Source organism: Oncorhynchus kisutch, linkage group LG10 (assembly GCF_002021735.2).
Source record: "Oncorhynchus kisutch isolate 150728-3 linkage group LG10, Okis_V2, whole genome shotgun sequence".
Taxonomy (NCBI): Eukaryota; Metazoa; Chordata; class Actinopteri; order Salmoniformes; family Salmonidae; genus Oncorhynchus; species Oncorhynchus kisutch.
Window position 1 is genome coordinate 55,410,440 of NC_034183.2, and position 23,736 is coordinate 55,434,175.

Genomic DNA, 23,736 nt, shown 5'->3' on the forward strand with positions numbered 1-23,736 from the left:
CCATTTGTACATTGTTACAACACTGTGTATATATATATATATATAATATGACATTTGTAATGTGTTTATTGTTTTGAAACTTCTGTATGTGCAATGTTTACTGTTAATTTTTATTGTTTATTTCACTTTTGTATATATCTACCTCACTTGCTTTGGCAATGTTAACACGTTTCCCATGCCAATAAAGCCCCTTGAATTTAATTGAGAGGGAGAGTGAGAGAGAGAGAGGGAGAGAGAGAGAGGGAGAGAGAGAGAGAGAGAGGGAGAGAGGGAGAGAGATGGAGGGAGAGAGAGAGAGGGAGAGAGAGGGAGAGAGAGAGAGGGAGAGAGAGGGAGAGAGAGAGAGGGAGGGAGAGAGAGAGAGAGAGGGAGAGAGAGAGAGAGAGAGAGGGAGAGAGAGAGAGAGAGAGGGAGAGAGAGGGAGAGAGAGAGGAGAGAGGGAGAGAGAGGAGAGAGAGAGGGAGAGAGAGGGAGAGAGAGGGAGAGGGAGAGACAGGGAGGGAGAGAGAGGGAGAGAGAGAGGGAGAGAGAGAGCGGGAGAGAGAGTGGGAGAGAGAGAGAGAGAGGTGTGGAGAGTAAAGGTGAGGAAGAATGAAAAGTGACAAGTGAGGTAAGAGGGGAGGAGAGATAAGAATAACTGAAAATAAGAAGTGAAAGATAAGGTGAGAGGGGATGAGGATTGGGGGCAGAGTGGAGACATGAACAGACGAGAGTGTGTGCGGTGGAGAGATTGTGTGTGGCTGCAGGATATTAGCGCTAGGGGACCAACAGCAGAGCTAACAGACCTCACATCACATTCTCGAGGAGGGTCAACAAGGGGCATCACAAACAGCGCGGCAGGAGATTATCTTAATTCTGAAGGCAAGAAAATCCAAGATACCGTCCATGCTGACACCCTCTAATCGATGCCGACAGGTAATTCAGACGAGTGCATGGGAGAGTTTACAGCTTGCAGCTGGCCTCAGCAGAGCATTCGTGGACGTAGAGCCCCCCCCTCGCACTCATTCAGGTTCAGCCACGGCAATTCATTCAGGAGCACTTTGCTCCTCTATTATAGACCACAATAGGTAGCATTATGTAATATATAATAATCACATGAGTGGATGATAAGGGTAGTAACAATATGGGAGAATAACATCTCCACCACTAAACTCTGAACATTCACAGGAAGTCGTTTGTCTCTCACAGGAGTATTCAACTCTTAGCCAATGAGGTCCAGAGCTTGCTGGTTTTCTGATCTACCTGATAATTAATTACACATACCTGGTGTCCCAGGTCTAAATCAGTCCCTGATTAGAGGGAAACAATGAAAAAAACACAGTGGAACTAGCGTCGGTGTCCAGAGTTAAGTTCGAAGGGTATATAACAATTGACTCTGCCAAAGCTCTGCAGGGTTCTCAGCTGCCTTCCAAATGTTCCAACATAATGTTGTGACTGTCACTGTAGCGTCTATCATGCTGCCTACTGACAATAGGCCCGAGAACTCCTTAGTTGCTCCTAAGGACAGTATAATTGTTACACTCACGGTGTAGAATCATATACTACGCCAGCTGTATTAAATCGGTGCAAATAACACAGTTTACAGAATCAAGGCCAGAATTGTACACTAACAGCTTAACCGTTTGGAATGAGCACATCTCTAAATAGGGGCCAAAACGAATGGGGGAAAATGGAGGACGGGTTACTAGGGGAGGTTGTTGCCGGAGTATATCCTGAGGGCATTCGAGAGAGAAAAGATGCCCAGCCTAGCTGGTGTCTCACGGCTGTCACTGGCACTGCTCCAGGGTTGTGAGAGAGGCACTGTTATGTAATTCCACATACGTGGCTATTGCTTTTCAGTCCAGTCCAATGTACCTGTGTTGCCAATTCACCAAAAATGCCTCTGCATCAAAAAAAACATCAGGCCAGAGACCAACGTTTTGTTAATGTGTTTGAGAAGCCGGGTGAAGCCAAGAGTGTTAGGATTTTAACATTCACATCACAGGTAGAGCAATATACAGACAAGTGCTACATATTTGGAAGTTAAACCACAAAATACTCAAGGACGTACATTGTTCAACGCCTAGAGGGGAAAAAAACGCTTCATAGTTTGTCTTTGTTCTAAACACACAGGTATTCAAAAGGAAATATACACAAAAAAGAAAAGAATGTCGCCTCAAAAGGCTGAGATTCAGACGCTGTCAGACAGTAAATGAAACATCTCAGGAAGTACATAAAACACCCAGGAGATTTGGAAAAGTAAACATTTTGACACGCAAGAAAAATATCTGCTTGATCATGAAAATAAAATATGTATGTTGGCGCATCATGCAGCACATCTTTGTCTCCGCAGCAAAAAATCGTCCTCATATGAGATCGAAAGACGACCCCACAGAATTAGGAATGAAATAGAATCTCTATGGACTACCCCATGCAGTTTTAAGGACATGAATATCTCTGTTTGTGAATGTGCAGCGAGAGTAACACATTTCACACCCTCTTCCTGTGTATCTAAAGAGAGTGGATTCATTCACATCTTTCAGAGGAATATTTTCAAGCTCTTACTTGGCAAAACATCATGAAATAAACACAGGTGGACATAAAATGACACAAACCATTGTCATGTACAAACCTAGGATAGTGTCACCTGCAACCAGACAAACAAAAACAAGGATGTTGTGCATGGTATGAACGCAAACAGTCTTCTAGGTAGAGAAATAACAAAGAAACAGACAGCGGCCCCCATGACTGTAGTTCCATTACAGCCCCAGGGCTCACAGCCTGGACGTCTCACCTACACTCTTAGAAAAAAAGATGCTGTCTAGAACCAAAAAGGGTTCTTCGGCTATCCCCATAGGAGAACCTTTTGAAGAACCCTTTTTAGTTCCATGTAGAACAATCCCACAGAGGGTTCTACATGGAACCTAAAAAAGATCTACCTGGAACAAAAAGAATTATCCTATGGGGAGAGCCGAAGAACCCTTTTGGAACCCTTTTTTCTAAAAGTGTAAGTCCACACACACTTAAACCCACTGACTTTGCCACTTCTACCTGGAGAGACCATGACGCACAAATACGCATGAAAAGCTTTCAAGTCCCACTGTTCTTCTGCCTAAGTAAAAAGACTGACACACTCATGTGTCATTTTTAATGAAAGAGAAGCAGTGGCACGTTCTGCACACCTCTGTGTGGGGAAAAGCACCGCGCCATCCCTCTTTAACAGTGATTAAATAAAAGATGAATGTGTCACGTGACGCGCCTTGGCTCATTTCTGTTGGACAGGTTCACGGCCAACGGAGTTGACGTGAGGAGTCATCGAAGTGGAAAGGGAGGTGTGCTCAAAGCGATGTGTGTCTACAGTGTGTCTCCTCGCAGTAGAGGGACTGCAGGTGAAGGCCTATAGGTTCCTGATCCTGTGGAAACGAGTCGGAGAGCAGAACCTGTTGCATATTTAACCACCATAGTTGCTCCTCCATTGGTCATGCGGTTCACTATTCGGCATGCCTTCAGGCTTCAGATATGCTCTTAGGAAGCTGAGACCAGCAGTATACTAAAAATACCGAGGCATTGCTAGACCCAGCCCTGTCTCAGCACAGCTGATAATGCTGGAGCTCACTAAACAGCCAGGGTAATGAGAAGCGAAAGCCCAAAACCGGCCTAATTAAAAGTAAACAGACATGGGCATGTAACACCCAGGATAAGCATTTAGCCGTGAACATCAGATTAGACAGTATTATAAGGATACAGTTGTTGACCTTAAATCTCAGAAATAACAGGGGCCAAAGACGAGCATCGGCCGTGGTTTACTTTCTTCTGCCCCTGCAGGATCAAACAGGTTCCTGTGTTTGGGGTGTGGTTAATGTGGCTTTCCATGGTGTTCAGAAGGGATTATAGTTGATAATCAACTCAGATCTTATAGGAGAATCAAAGAGAATTAATTGGATTCTCAGCCTTCTTCTATGGTGTGATTAATGTGCCAACTTAATTTATGCATCACAGACCACTTTAGATGCCCTTATTTACTTCTGTGTTTCTAGGGATGTGTTCACACTCTTATTACTGGAAAGAAGTAATGGAATGCATACCTCACATTACGTAATTGATACTGGTGGTGGATAAATAAATAATACTAGTTGATGATTAATTCAAAGATCAAACATCCTTTAATCTGGTCATATTTAAGTGAAACAAATTAGAAAATGCAATCAGACATGGTTAATTATGATCCAGGAATGTGATTATGGTGTGCAGTTGTTAACCTACAACATGGCCATTGGGTTACTGCCTGTGGGTACAAAGAGTAAAGGTTCAGACCAGTCACTGCAATAATACTAATAAGGAAACAGAAGACTGCAGGGGGTGCAGTTTCATTTAAGATTCTAACACAGATGTGGATTCCAAATGGATTTGGTTTCATAAATGTAACTTTTAACTTGCATTCTCATTCTCAATGGTGCCCTGAGAACAAACAAATCAACATGAACATTTCTATAAAACAGGAAAAGAATTCAACAGATACACTACATTTCAACAACACAAACAAATGATTCCAATCAACCAAAACGCTCGCATACCTCAGTGAATTCATTCCTCGTTCGAAACTACACTATTGGCACCAGGGATTCAAGATGTAATGAGGATTATAATTTTTCCAAACATGGGGTGCGTTAAAACGAAAGGCTGATTTACCCAGGTTGGTAGAGACACGAGGGACCTCAGGAGTTAACCAACCCCTGTGAGCGGGTTTTGTGCCTCGTATTATTCTACTTTAACAGAGAAGTGAGATATTTTAGAAGCTTGTGCAGCAGAGCTTTGTAAACAAAATGGGAGAAATGAAGTGATCTACAGGAATTTAGAGAGGTCCGGCTGACCTTTTGATAAAAGATGCAGTGATGAGTATTAAACCTGTCACCTGTGATAAGCACTCTATGGTAGATTGTATCCAAGGGTTTTAGAGTAGTGGCTGTTTAGGGAGAGGCATGATCTATTTCTTTAAATCAAAATGCCTTGATATTTACAGGCATAAATGTGTAAACCATCTGAAATATTTCTATGAGAATAGGAAAAAATCATACATTCAGTTTTTCCCGCATTAAGTGCCAATTTTAAATCAGCAAGGTCTTTCTGCCAGGCAACAAAATCAGAATGCAGGTCTAACATAGCCTGGTCAGCAGTAGGGGCAATAACGTACATAACAGTGCCATCTGCATACAGATTAATATTACAGGTTTTTGCAGATAGACCAATATTATTTATATACAGTAGAGGACAGGACCCAAAATCAACCCCTGCAGGACACCTTTATTACTATGGAGGTAACTTGACACCATCAGAAAGCACACATTGTGTACTATCTGACAGATAGTTCCCCAACCACTTGCAAAACGCATGGTCGAGGCCCATTTCAGACAACCGTTGAAAGAGTGGTGGTCGACAGTATCAAAGGCCTTAGGTCTATAAATGTGGGAGCATAGTGATTCCTATGAAATAAGCAATTTAACTCAGAATCTAAGACTTGCATAGCTGCTTCAATGGTGCTATGTCCAGGTCTAAAACCAGACTGGTGCACATTAATTAAGAATATAATTTGAAGTTCTTAGCCGAGAGTTTGTGAGTGAATTCTAATATTTTTTTGCAAGGCAAAATAGTTTAGAAATCTATCTCCATGTCCCCTTGATCTGGACATATCCTTCTATCCTTCTATATTTATCTTCCCCATCTCACACTGGCCCGGCACAAAGAATCACATGGTCTTCCTAAAAAGGTAGGATGGCATAATTGACATGCAGGACATGCAGGATTTACACAGATCTCCACATTTATCTCAGGGATAACACCTCACATTTATCTCAGGGATAACACCTCACATTTATCTCAGGGATAACACCTCACAGGCTCAGCAATGTGGCACCCCAAATCCCTCTCTCTCTCCTTTCTCCCTCTCCTCTCCCTCTCTCTCAGTGCTCTGGTCTCACAGTGGGTGATCACCAGGCTGAGCTGATGCGGCCTGAAAGGCAGCACTGTTTAACGAGCAGCGCAGGGCGTGTGAGTGAGGAGACAACAGGTGGACCGTCAGATTGATGCGCCGCAGCTGTGGAAGCACCACTATTCTTGCCAGCTGTCGGCCTGAATAATAATCATTAAAAAAGGGATCTTTGCAAAGAACCTAGCATGCTGCCAAGATGTTTGTCTATTCCTACATCACATGGGCGGGAAGGAAAATAAGTTATAGACATAGAGATGTTGTTCCTTCCTCTGGTTTAAGTGACACTGCATGGCTTCGCTCATGGCGGTTGCATCGTGTAAATATTGAAATGTGTGTGGCTCCTGTCTTCAGAACATAACTCAGTTACAGTGAAAGTCTACACACCGCGTGCACACTCTTCTTTTGCTGCCTTACAATTTGATCTAAAAAGGATTTACATTTAGATGTTTTCTCTAAAGATCTACATAACCTAATCCACAATTTCAAAGTGAAAGATTTGTTTATATTTTATTACAAAATTAATAACACAAAAACGAAGATGTCTTGATTGCATATGTCTCCCCCCCCCCTCCCCCCCCTCCCCCTGGTCGAAGCCCCTTTGGCAGCTATAACAGCTGTGAATCATTTTGAATGAGATTCTAACAACTTTGCACACTTAGGAAAACATACAGTTGAAGTCAGAAGTTTACATACACTTAGGTTGGAGTCATTAAAAATAGTTTTCAACCACTCCATACATTTCTTGTTTACAAACTATTGTTTTGGCAAGTCGTTTAGGACATCTACTTTGTGCATGACACAAGTAATTTTTCCAACAATTGTTTACAGACAGATTATTTCACTTATAATTCACTGTATCACAATTCCAGTGGGTCAGAAGTTTACATACACTAAGTTGACCGTGCCTTTAAAAAGCTTGGAAAATTCCAGAAAATGATGTCATGGCTTTAGAAGCTTCTGATAGGCTAATTGACATAATTTAGGTCAATTGGAGTTTTACCTGTTGATGTATTTCAATGCCATCCTTAAAACTTTGCTTGACATCATGGGAAAATCTAAAGAAATCAGCCAAGACATCAGAAAAAAATGTAGACCTCCACAAGTCTGGTTCATCCTTGGGAGCAATTTCCAAATGCCTGAAGGTACCAAGTTAATCTGTAGAAACAATAGTACGCAAGTATAATCACCATGGGACCATGCAGCCGTCATACCGCTCAATAAGGAGATGCGTTCTGTGTGTGTGCGAGCAAGGAGGCCTACAAACCTGACTCAGTTACACCAGTTCTGTCAGGAGGAATGAGCCAAAATTCACCCAACTCATTGTGGGAAGCTTGTGGAAGGCTACGTGAAACGTTTGACCCAAGTTAAACAATTTAAAGACAATGCTACCAAATACTAATCGAGTGTATGTTAACTTCTGACCCACTGGGAATGTGATGAAAGAAATAAAAGCTTAAATAAATAATTATTTCTACTATTATTCTGACATTTCACATTCTTATAATAAAGTGGTGATCCTAACTGACCCAAGACAGGGAATTTTTACTAGGATTAAATGTCAGGAATTGTGAAAAGCTGAGTTTAAATGTATTTGGCTAAGGTTTACGCAAACTTCCGACTTCAACTGTATGTCTATTGTTTTTGCCAAGATAACTCAAGCTCAGTAAATTTGATTAGGAATCATTGATGGACAGCAATATTCAAACCTTGTCTCTGATTTTCAATCTAATTTAAGTCAGGACTGATGCTGGAGCACTCAGGACCACTCAACACCTCTTCGAAAGCCAATCTGGTGTGTCTTTGGCATTAACATTTGGGTAATTGTCCCGCTGAAATGTTGAATTTTTATCTCAGGGTTATGTTTTCAGAAGACTAAGGCAGGTTTTCCTCTAACTTTATCTACCTTGGATTTGCTGCTATCATATTTCTTTAAACCCTGAAAAACTCCCCTGTCCTGCCACTGACATGATGCTGCCACCACAATACTTTCACTCTGTGTTGTGTTGTATTGGATTTGTCCCACACCTGTAGTTTTTAATTTAGGCCCAAAAATGTATTTATTTGCCAAATTGTCTTGCAGTATTACTTAATGGCCTTGTTGCAAACAGAACAGATGATTTGGAGTGGATTCATTATTTTGACGTTGTCATAGAGGCCAGTAATGTGGAGTGAATGTGGAGTGAATGCAATGTGGTTGATACTCTGTATTTTCAAGTATTGTGGTGGCAGCATTATGTTATACGTATATTATGCCCGTCACCGGCAGGGACTGGGAAGTTTGTCAGAATCAAAATAAATATGAAAGTAGCAAAGCCCAGGCAAAAAGAGGAAAGCCCGCCCTAGTCTTCTGAAAACCTAACCCTGGAATAGAGTTGTACAGTTACAACCGGACGACTATACAGATTCTAATGATAAAGAGGTGCTCAGTGTTCCTGAATGGTCCAGTCCCAGTCCTGTCTTGAAAATCAGGGACAAGGTTTGAATATTGCTGTCCATCAATGATTCCCAACCAAATGTACTGAGCTTGAGCAATTTTGACAAAAAACAATGGTTATATGTTTCCCGAAGAGTTGTGCAAGGTTGGTAGGATCTTAATCAAAATTAATCACAGCTGTAATGTCTGTAAAATGTATTTTCACCAAGTACTAATATATAAGTCATCAATACATGTTGTTTTTTATTTGTATTCATTTGGACAATTTTCTATAATAGTTGTTTCACTTGTGGAGTAGGTTGTGTACATCGGTAGGAAACACATCAAATGTATTTCCTAACGTAAAATTGTACGTCAGCAAAATGTGAAGACTGTGCAAGGGGTGGGTAGGCTTTCACTAGGCACTGCAACTTCTCAGAGGAATCTAGAGTCTGATCTGAATCATGATGCACGGCTCTGTGCAACGCTACTCTCCAAACTTGGCACGGCAAGGGATCGACTTCATTGCTCAAGGCACACAACATATAGTGAGCTAAATGTATTTAATTCATTTGGTGTTGCTGTGTGAAGCTGTTGCCCTGAAAGCCCAATGCTGTGTCCACCTTCATTACTCTGCAATCGATCATCATCTGGGCGGCCACTTCTTTGGAAATGACTAGGCTGTGGTCAACATGCTCTTAAAGATCTCAGACAAAACAATAGTGACAACAGAAACTGTTTCTAAATTGGGACAAAAAAGGATTACGTTATTCCAAAACTAAGTTAGATTATTTATTTTTTAATTCAAGGGTTTCAACACACACAATACTTGACAGTACTGCAAATCAGGACAACACTACTGTTCTACAAACAAATCAATATGCAAATCATGTTTTATTTCATATGCGCTACCAATAGTAAAAGCAGTTGAAAGACCACTACCTTATAATGTAATGACATGTTTTCCATACATACAGTCTAAGGAACAGGGAGGACCAGTAAGTAAAGCATGCTCTCCAACATAATTGTTATCATACACTGTGGCCAGAAAACGGTGTGAATACTGGCACATTTTAATAAGTAGATGCTAGTATGTTTAGAGGCAGTTCCTATGGTAACAATGCCATCTCTTCACTCTCTTGTTGACAATCCATTAGAATCCTCCAGTAATACTGATGGAAATCCTGAGTTTAGATTAGATTAGATTAGTTTAATAGTCACATGTATAGAGTGACAGATGTCATTCTTGAGCGCCAAACTCCAACAATGCATTGAAATAACAAAATAAAAAATATAGTAAAAACATGGATAATAATACGAATAAATGTATATAGAAATGTCCATAAAGAGGGGGTGGGGTCTGGGTGTGCAGTGGGAGGAGGAGGGGAACAGGGATTATTTTAACTCCTAATGCGGACATTGCATGAATGATTTTAAATCTCTAATAGTCTTTAATTATGAATCAATACTTGAGCTTAGGTAATTGCGAAGCCTCAGCAGGCCAAAATGTTGATTTATGGTGCATCTTGACAGAAGTGCTTAGAGACCCTTAAAAGAGCTGCATTAAAGCTACAGCTGCTTCACAGTCTGCAGTCAATAGAATTTCAAATGCATTTTGCTTAATTACCTCACTACCTTAAAAAGGGACTTTGGGTCCTAAATGGTGCCCCTAAAAATGGGGCTGAATTGAGAACATGGATGTCGCACATGAAAAAGTAGCTCCCGGTCCATGGCTTTGTAAGCAATCATCTTTCTTCGAATGACGTAGGCATTGATGTCAAGTGACATCCCCGTTCTCTCGTCTGGTGTGACACTGTGGTTACTGATGCTATGTCTGAGGTCAAAGGTTGCTCATAGAGGCTCAACATAGAAGTCATGCTTCACTAACCCTGCTCACATGACCTATGACTGATGATGGCTTGGCTCTAGCGGCGCTGTCACCACTGTTCACTGCCATGTGTCCTACCTCACCTCATCCATCATAAGGGTGCTCATCTAGCCACACGCCCACCCAAACACCTCACTGGACCCCGGGACAGACACTATTGATGGTGCTCCAAATGAATATTCATGAATCATAGTTTTGTTTTGTTTGGGGATCCATTTTTAAGAGAGAGGGAAAACCACTTAGACCTTCTACACCAGAGGGCTCCCAGTAGTTGAACAGATGCTGGGCTTAACCCTCGCACAGCAGATGTTGATGATTTATTCTCTTTTTTTGCCAGATTAGAGCACTCTGCCTCGACAGCCACACGGTGGCCTTTTGGAGGTATCAAGCATTTGCCATTGGATGAAATGGTTCATCACCAACTGCCACCTGTAGCATTACTCTTCATTAGGAAAACGCATCACACTAATCCAGTTAAATGCTTAACTGATAATAAAACACTATAATACAAAGGGATGTGTTCCATCTAGGATCAACTGCAACTCTTTAACTATAGCAAATCACACGATTCATATTAAGATGTCAGAGACCTTGATGTGGCACAGCTTCATGGAAGAAGGGTAAAATAACATTGTTTTGTGACCACTGTCCCCAAGGAATCAACATCTTTGAAACCTCCTGACTTTTAATGTCCCGGAGTTATCCTTGAATTCCTCTGTTGTCACTTCAACGTGCAGGGCAACGAACTAAGTCAATCTTCCGTCTACGACCCCTTATGGGTAAAGCATTACCTGTCATTCCCTGACGACGGGGGAGATAAGAAATCTTCTGAAATCAAAGGGAGAGTGTTTTCTTTATAGCCACAGGCGCCAGATTACCCATCAGCGATGGCCGTGCAAAGATGCAGAACGGAGGTTGCAAGAATAACCCGTTGGGATTTGTCAGGTGGGGCGGAAGCATAATTTGTCCTGATAAACAAGCCAGACTCAACGTGTGTAAATCAGCCTTACATATAGGTGGGAGTGCAGCTACATGATATCAAAAGGGGGGAAATAGTGCTGCGCCAGTCTGCTGCTGTGCTGCGGCAGCGCCAATTTGGACTATTTCTCTGCTGTGCTGCGGCAGCGCCAATTTGGACTTCTTTCTCTGCTGTGCTGCGGCAGCGCCAATTTGGACTATTTCTCTAAGGCAATGAGTTCCTTTCAATTCGGTTTCTCCTTCGCTCTCTTGATTTCCCACGGTAGAAATGACAGAATTACAGTGTGTAATGTTCATGTTTTGTCAACTTTTCCATGTCTGTTTAGCAGACAAGCACGTTATTAATTAGATAAGCAGGGCATTAGACAATCCATTCCAAGAGGCAGGAAGTATTTCATTGCAGATGGCAGTGTGGCTGTCTCCATCAAATCCCACCTGTTCCATTGACTTCACTTCTTCACTCTTTAAAACATACCTGTTGTCTCAGCTGTTTGGCTGTACACACCAATGGGAGTAATGCTCTGCATCATAAAAAACAACTACCAATTGCTTTACAGGGTGTGTATCATCAAAAGCCCACACATATAGATCCATACTGAACACCACAAAGACATGTGCTATTGCATGGATTTCACATTGCATTTGATCTCTTAATAATTCACATAAATACTGAAAGCACTGTCAATCATAAAATCTCTCTCAGGCAAAGACAAGCATCTATCCACAGCATTAGCATGCACAGGGGCAGATCTGAGGCAATGTGATCACTTGACATTCAAAGAGAGAGAGAGATAAGTATTGATTATGGTGAGGAGGGTTTGGCACTTCCACGGCTTGAAGCGGCTATAGTTAAAACATGCAGCACAGGGTTGGGCAGTGCACACTCACCTCTCTGCCGGAACCTCAGTCATTACTGCAAAGTGAATCACCCACCTGCACTGTGATGGAACTCTGTATGGAAACTCCCTCTAGGTAGGCAAGTGTTTATCTTAATGATCTATTACATGATCTTGCTGAGAGACTGCTGGTTTGTAAAGACAATAGACTATATTATTTAATATATTTACAGTTTACTGATTCGCACACCATCATACCATACATGCAATTGTAATTATCAAACTATTATGAATCCAATCTCATCTAAAGGGTGTTAAACTTATATACATATATATTTACCTGAAGTAAGACATAGTCAATTCACTGCATTTCTAAATGTAGATTTTTTTTAAGACTTACTGATAGTTCACCTTTTTTTTGTGGTAGCTAAAATTTGCTTAATTTTAGTTTACGTGATAAAACAAGCAAGTATAGTAGAGAGAATCATTGTACCATCTAAACCGTTGTGAAATATATTTTTCATAACCACAAATATAATGTTTTCTGCTGTTCGAAGCTTGTGTACAAAATCTAAAGTAAAAGACACAAAAACTAAATAGCGCACATAGAACAGATCTACCGCTTCGTAGACTTGCTTTCAATGAGAATGACAGATCTATAACACATATTTCTATAAGTCAATAAGTCACATATTGCAGCTTTAATACATTCATACAATTTATTTCCTAGCTACAGAGGAACCGGAATTATTTGGACTTTGCGGGTCTTACTCCTGCGGTTTTGTATTTCACAGAGGTTCTAATTCAAGTGACTGGTATCCAGCCTTTTCATTGATCAGGATGTTGCTGATGTGTGTGTGTGTGTGTGTGTGTGTGTGTGTGTGTGTGTGTGTGTGTGTGTGTGTGTGTGTGTGTGTGTGTGTGTGTGTGTGTGTGTGTGTGTGTGTGTGTGTGTGTGAGAGAGAGTGTGCGTGTGTGTTGGTCCCACCTCACGTTTTGCAGTAGTGTCCAGTCCCCTTGCAACCAGTCTAATCGCTTAAGCGTGAATAATAGACTCAAGCATCATACCTAGTGGAACACATATTTTGCTATATAACTAAACAATATGAACAACATCAATATATTTGGCTTCAACTTCTTTATCTTTTCCTATCATCTGATATGCATAACGCATTGACACAAACAATGTATTCGGCCAGAGACTTCACAGACAGTGTGCTGTTTCAAAGCGGCAATGTTCACGTCATTTGTAAATGTATTGGTGGGACAACTGTATAACGTATTGAAGAAAAAATGTTTTTGACAGGTTTTTAAAACAAGTAAACAAAAAAGATGATGTTGTGTTGTTATGCCTGATTGGATATGTTTTTAATAGAATACATTTGCTATTATTGTTACTATTTCTGACAGTTTCTTGGCATGTACATACATTGCTTTATCTTTCCTCTGTATTATGCGGTTGACCTTTCACCCTGAATTTCTGCAGTGTGCCTCGTATGCATATTCCGCCATCCAAGAGTATGTAATTCAGTGAAGGAAATACTGTTTCTCGTACACTCACTCAATAAAGCCAGATCAATAAGAAAGCCTCTGAAGTGAGCACATTGACAAACCCGTTATGTATCGCCCGTTTTAATGGGTTCTCATGCGCAGGATATTCATCAACCCGTGCGCTGCTGCAGCCTGCAGGTATACAGCCCCCGTGGTATTTTGTAGCCCTGCCCTGTAATTACTTTGCAGAGAAGATGGCAAGGGAGAGGGGGACGGGGGAGGGGGAGAGGGACGTTCAATATGCCTCGCTGCCGTGCCACTTGTGTGATGCTTGTTTGCTAAAGGTTTTCTTCCGTCATAAATCAGTCAGCATGAGGCTGAGGAACTACATGCCTGGCACACCAGAACGATTTTCATCTTTGTGCACTCGTATATGAGTTGTGACTGATTAAAATGACCAACCGAGCCAACCCCTTCGAAGGAAAACTTCTCAACAATTAGACTCCTATTATAATGTATCTGTCTCCTTTTCACATGGACACTCTTCTTCAGCAGGGTGGTACGGCATGATCAGGGGCTCGACTGCTTTTGCTTTTAAACAACAGTGATCTTGAGGAAATTTGACCTTTGTGAACTGGAGACAGCACTTAATCGTCAACCCAACAACACTCTGAAACTGACACTGGACGCAAACTTTTCTCAAGTACAAAATATGCTTTGCATCATCTGGTCCCATTTGTTTCTAAATGAATCAGGGATCTAAATGGTCACCTCTGCCACCTTCAATAAAGTCTCCTAAGTAAACGCCAACACATTTCACATTTCTTTCTTGAGACGGGTCCAGGTCACAGCTCAGTAGACGCCATACACAGTTAATGAGTCAAACAAGCTGCTGATTCAAGGTGAAGTTTGCGAATGCCATTTTGTATGCTTTCTAAAAGATACTATCTCGGCAATTGTGCCATCTTTGCTTTGCAGAATTGAAATACAACAGGACCCAAGGGCAACCATCCAGCTTTAGGACATCAGCTTTGTATTTCCAGCTTATCTGCAATTTCCAGGCTCCATTAGATACAGAAAGTCCTCAACCTTCAGTCATATTGTTTCTTGCCACTGAATGCTCAGGGACTGTCAATAGACTTTATTTCGGATATCAATTGTCCCGAGATACAATTCAGACAATGTCTTCATGACAAACATGTCCTTCAAATCAGAGGCATTTATAGACCCTCCATGTTTCAATGAAATGTTGAACTTGTGTTTTACAGTATAGAACTACGCAGTTTCTTCAGTTGGGATTTGCAAACTGGAATCTCACCTTTAATTTAAACGGATGCAGTTTGACTACAGAACAGTGGCTCAATCTAGCATATGCCACCACAGTGTGGTACAATGCCTGTGTCACAGTGTTCATTGTCTTTAAATGACAAGAGACAAGGGTGTGATGTTGACTATAATGGAGGGGTTTCAACATTTACAATTTAATTCACCAATCATTTCCATCCATTTCAAACAAACAGATTACAGTCTGCAAATGTTAATGAGAGACATTTATCAAAAGGCACATCCCACTGGGTACAAACTGGTTGAATCAAAATTGGTTGAATCAAAATGGTTTCAATGGAATGTGTCAAAGTATTGTGACATGGAATCTGCGTGGAAAATACATGGGATTTGAAAAAGTCATCAAAGCGTTTTGTTTTGAGGGTGAAACTTGTTTTGAGGGTGATTATGTCATCATGGTAACCAAATATCAGCTTGGACAAACCTTTTATAAAATATATTTAATGTTCACCTTTAAAATATATGTCATGTTCACCTTTAAAACAACGTCAGATCTTCAGCATTATATCCACTATCAGAAGAAAAAAAAAGTCCTACAAGAGAATTGATATATCTACAGTGACCCTTTGCTCTCCCATCCAGGTTGTTAACCAAGCCCAGCCCTGTTAACCTAAGATATGTGTCACTGACCATTGCCAATGTGCTATTGTGAGAATAATTGTTGAGAGCTCTAACATGTAAAACTAAATAGATTCACTGTTGCTGTCAAAGTCATTCCATAAGGTAGGTTTTAACAGAGCAAATGAAACGTGACCATATTTTATCACTTACAGTATATCATCAATGATGCTATTTAGGCCTATATAGCATTTGCAAAAGTCATCAACAGCAATTGTTTCATTTCAACCCAGAATTCAACCAGAAATAGACAATACACTAAGCCTAGGGATTCAAGCTCTGGTTGATTTCAAATGTAATGAGTGGTTTAAATAATGGTTGAAAGCACAAGGATAGACATTTGGGTGACAGCTAAACCACAAATCCAACATTGTTTTCCATTTGAATTTGGTTGGGCTTTTAGATGGTTGAAAGAAGAGTGAATACACATTGGAAATGCAACTATCTTTTGGCTGTCTTTTTGAATGGGTGAATATAGGTTGTAATTTCATTGATCGACATCTCAACCAAATATGACCCAATTACCCACGTTGAAATGACATAGTGTACCCAGTGGGATACTTGTTATCCCAAAGGAGAGGGAGGAATTGCAGCACATATGCTACCTCAAGCTGATATCTTATTAGTACCACAGACACTTCCCTCACATGTGCCATTTCATTATCTTGTCTGAATTTTAAAGATGATCATTTCACAATTGCACACAACTTTTCTCATAATCCTGCCATGTAACATGTTTGACATGATAGCATTTCAGATATCTGTTTTCCATAGCAGGCCTAATCCTATTCCTCATCTGTATGAGATGAGATGAAACATGAAGTAAAGCATATAAGGTATTATGCCCCCTACGTTAATATGTTAAAAAAAAAAATGATTCTTATAGATTCCAGCCGGTGTTACTGCATAATTTACCAAGACACCTCTTAGTGATGAGGCTGACTTGGACTATGCTGGTCTCACTCAAAACCTCTTGGTTTGTCCACATACTAGTCAATACTCAATGCAAACACTACTCATGACATCATATTGTAGCCATAACTGGACTCAAAGTCATCAGTACTATAAACTATAATACCAACAGGTCTTAACCTCTTCACAAGATCGTTGGTGTTGTATTGAGGCTGTGATCGCTGCAGGTCCTATGCTTCTCTGCGTGATGGTCCCTCAGGCCAAGGCCCCGTACTGATGCTCTCACAGCAGCACCAACCCACCTCTGGGTTAGACCAAATGGGACTCCATGACCTCGCAGCTGCCAATCCAACACCAAAAGGTTACTACAAAAAAAGAAACGTCCCTTTTTCAGGACCCTGTCTTTCAAAGATAATTCAGAAAAAGCCAATTAACTTCACAGAAGTTCACATTAACTTCATTGTAAAGGGTTTAAACATTGTTTCCCATGCTTGTTCAATGAACCATACACCATACATACCAAACAATTCATGAACATGCACCTGTGGAACGGTCGTTAAGACACTAACAATTAATGTCACAGTTATGAAAACTTAGGACACTAAAGAGGCCTTTCTACTGACTCTGAAAAACACCAAAAGAAAGATGCCCACGGTCCCTGCTCATATGCATGAATGTGCCTTAGGCAGCTGCAAGGAGGCATGAGGACTGCAGATGTGGCCAGGGCAATAAATTGTAATGTCCGTACTGTGAGACGCCTAAGACAGCGCCACAGGGAGACAGGAGGGACAGATGATCGTCCTCGAAGTGGCAGACCACGTGTAACAACACCTGCACAGGATTGGTACATCCGAACATCACACCTGCGGGACAGGTACAGGATGGAAACAACAAGTGCCCAAGTTACACCAGGAATGCACAATCCCATCATCAGTGCTCAGAGTGTCCACAATTGGCTGAGAGAGGCTGGACTGAGGGCTTGTAGGCCTGTTGTAAGGCAGGTCCTCAAAAGACATCACCGGCAACAACGTTGCCTATGGACACAAACCCACCGTCGCTGGACCAGACAGGACTGGCAAAAAGTGCTCTTCACTGATGAGTCGCGGTTTTGTCTCACCAGGGGGGATGGTACTCTGGAGAGGGATCAATGTGGAGGTGGAGGGTTTGTCATGGTCTGGGGCGGTGTGTCACAGCATCATCGGACTGAGATTGTTATCATTGCAGGAAATCTCAACGCTATGCGTTACAGGGAAGACATCCTCCTCCCTCATGTGGTACCCTTCCTGCAGGCTCATACTGACATGGCCCTCCAGAATGACAATGCCATCAGCCAGACTGCTCATTTTGTGCATGATTTCCTGCAAGACAGGAATGTCAGTGTTCTGCCATGGCCAGCGAAGAGCCCGGGTCTCAATCCCATTGAGCCCATCTGGGACCTGTTAGATCGGAGGGTGAGGGCCAGAAATGTCTGAGAACTTGCAGGTGCCTTGGTGGAAGTGTGGGGTAACATCTCACAGCAAGAATGGCCAAATCTGGTGCAGTCCATGAGGAGGAGATGCACTGCATGCAGCTGGTGGCCACACCAGATACTGACAGTTACTTTTGATTTTGACCCCCCCTTTGTTCAGGGACACAGTATTCAATTTCTGTTAGTGACATGTCTGTGGAACTTGTGCAGTTTATGTCTCAGTTGTTGAATCTTGTTATGTTCATACAAATATTTACACATGTTAACTTTGCTGAAGATTAACACAGTTGACAGTGAGAGGATGCTGTTCTGTTTCTTTTTTTGTCAAGTTTAGTTGGCAGTCTGGCTAGATGACTTTAGCCTGCTAAAAACATAGCAAGCTAGCTAGCCTTTTTAGCTTCCCCCCTCTCCGTGTCAAATAAGGCATGTCTCACACTCAATCTTCAGCTATTACAAGGAGCTTCCCCTTTTGTGATGAAAAACGACATTGCAATACCGAATCTTGCGTCTGCGTAGAGTTTGTAGAAGCTTAAGACATTCCACTAAGAGGCCCTATTGAGGAGGATACTGATGTCGTACGGATGCTGGGTCCGCTACAGTATTGTGGTATTATAACTGCAGATTTTGGCATGCTGTTGTACCATATGTTTCTTAGCTCTGTCCACAAAGCATGGCTGGTCTCTTTGATTACACTTTACACATTGTTAACCATTTACCCAGAGCATCTGGGTTTGAGCACGCCATTATGTCATGCTTAGGTAATTTCTCTACAACATGCAGCGCATCTACTACAAACAATTCTGAAACAAAGCATGGATGCCTCCTACAAGACAGTCATGTTTTCGTTCATCTTCAGTATGATTCCTTATTGTGTAGTACTTATCATCACTTTTTTTCCAACAAGAGAATAATGCTTTGTTGCTTTGTCCAGGAAATCACCAGTTACCATGCCGGATTAAAGGTACTATGTCTTCGCAAAGTTATGCACGAATTTACTTTAGTTCAACAACTACATTGACAACCTATCCAGTAGACTCATCATCCTCCTCCTCATCATCATTATAAGCATCACTCTTTACAGTGTCTTCAGAAAGTATTCATTCCCCCTGACTTATTTCACATTTTGTTGTGTTTCAGCCTGAATTCAAAATGGATGAAATATATATTTTATCTTTACATAAGTATTCACACCCCTAAGTCAATACCTTGTAGAAGCACCATTGGTGGCGATTACAGCTGTAAGTCTTTCTGGGTAAGTCTCTAAGTGCGTTGCACACCTGGATTGTTAAATGTTTTCCCATTATTATTCTTTAAATTATTCAAGCTCTGTCAAGTTGAGTGTTGATTTCTGCTAGACAGACATTTTCAAGTCTTGCCATAGATTTTAATGCCGATTTAAGTCAAAACTGTAACTAGGCCACTCAGGAATATTCGATGTTGTGTTGGTAAGCAACTCCAGTGTAGATTTGGCCTGGTATTTTAGGTTATTGTCCTGCTGAAAGGTATATTTGTCTCCCAATGTCTGTTGGAAAGCAGACTGAACCAGATTTTCCTCTAGGATTTTGCCTGTGCTTATAGCTGTATTCGGTTTATTTTTATCCTAAAAAACTCCTTAGTCCCTGGCGATCACAAGCATACCCATAACATGATGCAGCCACCACCATGCTGGAAAATATGAAGAGTGGTACCCAGTGAATTTCTTGTGTTAGATTTGCCCCAAACACAACGCTTTGTATTGAGGATAAAAAAAGTTTATTTGTTTGCCACATTTTGTTGCAGTTTTACTTGAGTTTTTTGTTTTGTTTTATGTATTTATTTCACCTTTATTTAACCAGGTAGGCCAGATGAGAACAAGTTCTCATTTACAACTGTGACTTGTGCCTTGTTGCAAACACAATGCATGTTTTGTAATATTTTATTCTGTACAGGCTTCCTTCTTTTAACTCTGTCATTTAGGTTAGTGTTGTGAACTAACTACATTGTTGTTGATCCATCCTCAGTTTTGTCCTATCACAGCCATTAAACTCTGTAACTGTTTTAAAATCACCATTGGCCTCATGGTGAAATCCCTGAGCGGCTTCCTTCCTCTCCGGCAACTGAGTTAGGATGGACGCCTGTATCTTTGTAGTGACTGGGTGTATTGATACACCATCCAAAGTGTAATTAATAATTTCATCATGATCAAAGGGATATTCAATGTCTGCTTTTATTCTACCAATAGGTGCCCTTCTTTGCAAGCCATTGGAAAACCTCCCTGGTCTGTGTGGTTGAATCGGTGTTTGAAATTCACAAACACAGATTCAGGGACTTTACAGATAATTGTATGTGTGGGGTGCAAAATCATGTTAAACACTATTATTGCAAATGTTCACTCCTGAACGTATTTAGCCTTGCCATAACAAAGGGGTTGAATACTTACTGACTCAAGCTTTTCATTTTCGTTACTTAATAAACATTTCAAAAAACCTAATTCCACTTTGACATGATGGGATATTGTGTGTAGACCTGTGACACAAAATCAAAATGTAATCCATTTTAAATTCAGGCTGTAACACAACTACATGTGGAATAACGTCAAGGGGTGTGAATACTTTCTGAAGGTACTGTATGTCTTTTTCCAATGGCAATATCGATCAGGACAGCTTCGTCTCCTCCACTCCTTACCGTCATGAGAAGCTGTAATTATTTTCAGTATCCGCAGCACGATCTCACTCTCTTCCACAAATAACCAAGCTAAGGCAACTTGCATACAAAACAGCTGACTCAATCTTCAAGCTGAATAATCAAGATAAGAAAGACAGGGACAGGAGAAGGAGATGCGGGATGCTAATGTGAGGCAAAGCTCCAGCGACAGTAGCTATGAAACTGTGTGAGGATGTTTTAAAATCGTCAAAACTCTCTCGGTTTAGCTGCAAACATCAAGTTAGGTTGCTCATCCCACCACTATTTACAAAGACGTGGAAAATAAATGGTGTTATGAAAATGAGGGGTAAACAATAGGAAGATAAAAACATCGATTTGTTTTAATTATTGTCTTCGTAGCCTACTGTCTTTATGTATACATGTTTCGTTCAACATATTGATACAATGCACTTGTGCCATGTGCCAGGTGAGCGCGTAACAGACGAGTATACCTTTTATTTTACTTGTCAACTGTGTAAGCCGAGGTTTTACGCACCACTATACGCAACAGCTCAAGCTGTTGTCGTAATATGTTTGGCTGAGTATCAGCTGAGCATTAGGCTCTTGTCATGGCAACCTTTGTAAGCGAACCACACTTTCTCAGCACTCATGCAAATAAGGCCTACTCAATATCGTGAATCAATTTCGAATTTCATTATCAATGCCACACATTCATCAAATGGTGCAGTTGATCCACAAAAATAATGCAATATACAATATTTGCATATTGCTAAAAAAAAAGAAGAAGAAGATAAAAAGAAGATTTGCACAAAAAAAGACGTGTAGAAAGATATTGCAACAATATTTGTAAACAATATTTTACAAACACCTAGGCTATACAATATACATTTGCATACAAGATGAATAGCAAAGACGCCTTATATTCAACCAAGTAGATGTAGGCTGCACCCCCTGCCCCATACACTAGCTCTGCCTATATCCATAGAGGGTCATATTGTTGTTTGTATAGGTCTGACTTCAACCGTATGAATTATGTGACGACGGATATGAATCCCAGGATAAAAACAAATATTTTGTCGTTGAATAAAATCAACTGCAATCCAAAATCTCTGAAATAATTCAATCATCTGATGTCACTTTTATAGGGATAAATCCATACCCTAACTTAGCCTGCCTGGGTGTTTATATACGTCACAAACCCTTATTTCACATGAATTACTAAATGTATTACCATGCTCAGAGGCATGCAACTAAGAGTCTACATAGTCACCGATCTATTATACCCGCGATGTTTAACTGCACATGGTGCAGCAATATGTTACAGTAGGCTAAGTATTTATGTGTACTGTAGGGTATGTCATGTAGACTCACCAGTACAGATTAGCCCTGTTGACTGGGTCAGTTCCTCGTGTCCTCACGGACCTGGCGCGCCTAGCACATCGGGCTGTACTCTGGATGTCATACAGTATGTTGCTTATTCTGTAACCTACAATCCTGCACGCAAACTCAAATTCTGAACGTTTAAGACCTCTGAGAAATTATCCGATAAGGTGTCGCCTTGACGTCAGCAAGGATCTGCGCACTAGTGTACATTTAGCAAATTGTTCATAATTTAATTAAATAGGAAAGTAACACAGTTGTCATATAATTCTCAGAAACCCCATGAAGCGAAGCCATGAGAGAAATATCTTCTATGGTTCAACGCGAACTCTAGCGGTAAAGAGGGTCCGTTCGCTGTCCATGGTGCTGAAATGCATTTCAGACAATAGTGGCTACTTCAATGTTGGCGTCCCTTTTACTTTTGCATTCCAATTGCATATTACATACAATGAACATTAAATGAGATAAGATAAAGATGTTTGGAGCTTGGCAACCCTGATTTTCTATTTAGTCAATATGGTTGTGTATTTCTCTATATGGGACATATTATTGTAAACCTAGCTATATCAAATAACTTAGAAACCACTCTACGTGAATATTATTTGTAACGTGCTACAGTTTAAATACCTAGATTTGTTCGTTCACTGATAAAATAAACACATTCCAAACCACTTAAACTATGCATGTCATCATAAAGGCATGTGCAAAATGTGTTTTATGCATGGATATGCAACTTCAAACCAGGTCTACATTTTCTACAGCTAACTCAAGGATAAGTGATATGCTACAATGTGTTGCTAACACACGTAGCCATTGGAATATGGCTCATGTGTGAAAACTATTCTCGGTAATAACACGCAATCACTTTTACATCGTTGACTTTCAATGTACTGTGCCGATATTTAAAGACACGACTACAACGTGTACGTTGAATATGTTGGAAAATTAAGTCGTATTGTGTCTACTGCGGCATTGAAGCGTATTAGAGTACAGCATTCCTCCACTAACCAGAAACATTTAAGCGCTTACCTGCTTACAACAGCGGAGCAGAATCCCTCCAGCCTTTCCCGATCAAAAACTGGAACCCTATGTCACCATGAACCCCAAGACATTTTCAAGGAGGCAGCAGGTTTCTGATGAAAAATCCAGGGTCCTGTTGGTCTCGGAATAGAAGAAATGCAGCTCCTCACTGCGTCAAGCACAAGCCTCAAAGATCCATTAAACAGTGAGTGATTAATTCAAGCCAGAGAGCCCTGATCGAAATCTCTTTCACTCCTTGCCTTTATGTATTCCGAACAGGAGTCGGGAGTTTCCATTATGCCGCGACAGGGCTCATTTTTTCAATCATATCGGGGCTGACACCACGTTTTAACCATAATCGGCGGGTTATTATTTCAGTTGGGAAGCTCAGTGGAGAACTATGAGACAGGAGAAGAAGCATGTTGATCCTCAAACCCAGTTGGGGTGAAGATAAATCTCATAATAAGATTGTTTGTCACCGCAAGTCTATAAATGGTGGAGTTCAACACAGTCTGAAGGGTAATTGTAAATCCTTTTGTTGAAGTGTGCCACTGCACCTCTAAATATAGTATAGATCAGCCATATATATCATAGGGCCTACATATTTAACCTGGCCTCACAACATGTTCATGTAGAAAAATACTTGTTCTATGGTGGAACTTCATCAAGATAATGTTGATAGGCATGGTTCACTTGTATGCAAACATGGCACTTATTCAAACTGAGGCACATTATTTGACTAAAATACTTAAAGGGACACTGTTTTGCAATAAGTATGTA

The 23,736-nt window shown here is 40.9% G+C and overlaps 1 protein-coding gene across 1 annotated transcript in view; it reads right to left on the bottom strand.

Annotated features, from left to right (window-relative positions):
- The window catches only part of elfn1a (extracellular leucine-rich repeat and fibronectin type III domain containing 1a), an 86,960-nt gene extending 63,546 nt beyond the window's left edge, over positions 1–23,414 (bottom strand). The window contains exon 1 of the mRNA XM_020486566.2: positions 22,966–23,414. The gene's annotated coding sequence lies outside the window, so the exon portion shown is untranslated. The remainder of the gene's footprint in view (positions 1–22,965) is intronic.
- Between the last annotated feature and the right edge of the window lie 322 nt (positions 23,415–23,736).